Below are 1,858 nucleotides of genomic sequence, written 5' to 3' on the forward strand. Positions count from 1 at the left end.
TAGGGAAAGCGGTCTACATCTGAGATAGAGCTTTCTCCCTGGCTCAGCTCCTGGAAATGAAGTGGGTAGGTGGCTGTGAAGTCCCTGTTGCAGTCGGTGCTGGGCTACATGTGTGGTACAGCTGTGGTCAAGAGCCTAGTAGGCATCCCTCATCAGGCTGGGGGTTTCCTGAGGAGAATTTCTGCTTAAGTGAATGTTGGGCCTGGCAGGGTCCATGGTACCCCAGCAGGAAGTGGGCAGTTTCACAGACCTGGTGTAGCTGCCTTCTCACAGCTCCCCTGATATTAGCCTCCAGTTATGGCTTGATCTTTCTTGGTCTCTGAGGTGGCAGCTGAAGGAATATGGTCTCTCATGGGGGCTCTTGAAAAGAGCCCAGGACCAGTTCTGCCATCTCTTCCAGTCAGTTAACACATAAGTCGTTCTAGTCCCTTCCGTGCTCTGCACCCTGCCGTGACTCCTGCCTACTCAGAGTAGAAGCCAAAGTTCTCTCAGGGACTACAGGCCCTGCACATCCTGTCTCTGTGACCTCTCAGACCTCCTCTCCATCACCTTTGTCTTAGTTCCTTTGGGCTGTTGTGACAAAAATACCACAGACTGGGTGGCTTCAACAACAAACATTTATTTCTCACAGTTCTACAGGCTGGGAAGTCCAAGATCAAGGTCCTAGCAGATTGGGTATCTGTTGAAGGCTCTTCCTGATTTGCAGATGGCTGGCTTCTCACTGTGTCCTCACATAGCAAAGCAGATGAGGGTACATCTCATCTGAAATACAGGAGGAGCATGCTCTTTGGTGTTTCTTCTTAGAAGGGCACTAATTCCATCATGAGGGTTCTACCTTTAATATCTGATCACTTCCCCAAATCTCCATCTCCAAATACCATGCCACTGAGGATTAGGGTTTCAACATGTGGTTTGGAGTAGGAAATAAACATTCAATCCATGGCAGCACTCCCTCTCACCTACTCTGCTCAGCCCCACTGGCTTCCTGTCTAGGCACCTTGCAACCCCAGGGCATTTGTACTTGCCACTTTCCTCCCTTCAACTCTGTTCAAGGTCACCTCCCCAGAGAGGCTTTCCCTGGATACCTAGCTTACCTCGCTATAACTTCTAGCAATACCTGACATCATTGTATATAGTAACTTGGTTAATGTTGTTTCCCCTAGAATGCTAGTGCTATGGCAGGGTGATCACTTCTGTCATCTTCTCTGCTGTGTCCAAGGGCCTCCAGCAGGGCCTGACACACAGTTGGTATTCTATAGATATTGGGTGAATGAATGAGTGAATTAATGGGGGCTTTATGCCACCCCCTCTTTCAGTTGTCCCTCCTCATTCTAGTTCCCCTGCTGTTCCATGGGCACCCTGTAGCACCATCTCCCTTCTGATCTACCCATGTGCTCACACTTTCCAGCTAGCACAGGTAGCACCTACTCCAGGAAGTCTTCTCTGAATCTTTGTACCTTGTCTTACTCTCCCCACCCAGCTCCATTTTCCTCTGAGGTCAGAGTGGCTCTAGGTCACAGAATGGGAGTTGATAGGCTGGGACAAGAGCATTGGGCTTCAGGAGGCTCCTCCCACATAGCCCTGAGCCAATGGGAGGTGGGGAGTATATGTGGAGTTGGGGCTGTAATGAAGTTCATGTGTTCCCAGAGAAGGCTCGTAGGCCTGACTCCAGAGCCTGGCTCATGCAGTGCATTTGGGCTGCAGTCTCCAGGGTTTTCAGAATAGATGCAGGCACCCACTCCCATCCCTACCTCTTGCTGCCAGAGGCTTCCCTTTCTGTGGTTCTGGACCTTTGCATTCCTGGAGAATAGCTTTGTTCTCAGGATCCTTATTTTTTGTTTGTTTGTTTTATTCCTGC

At 49.9% G+C, this 1,858-nt stretch overlaps 1 protein-coding gene and 1 long non-coding RNA gene across 2 annotated transcripts in view; one reads left to right on the forward strand and one right to left on the reverse strand.

Moving 5' to 3' along the window:
• FBLN2 (fibulin 2) overlaps nt 1–1,858 on the forward strand; it is a 68,581-nt gene that overhangs the window by 1,507 nt on the left and 65,216 nt on the right. The gene's annotated exons all lie outside the window — the stretch shown is intronic.
• LOC112484318 lies at nt 600–1,798 on the reverse strand. Its single transcript, XR_003047992.1, has 2 exons — nt 1,458–1,798; nt 600–762 (listed from the first exon to the last, which is right to left on the reverse strand). It is a non-coding gene; the product is annotated as an uncharacterized LOC112484318 (long non-coding RNA).

The sequence above is a fragment of the Pteropus alecto genome, unplaced genomic scaffold (assembly GCF_000325575.1).
Source record: "Pteropus alecto unplaced genomic scaffold, ASM32557v1 scaffold75, whole genome shotgun sequence".
In the NCBI taxonomy this organism is placed as follows: domain Eukaryota; kingdom Metazoa; phylum Chordata; class Mammalia; order Chiroptera; family Pteropodidae; genus Pteropus; species Pteropus alecto.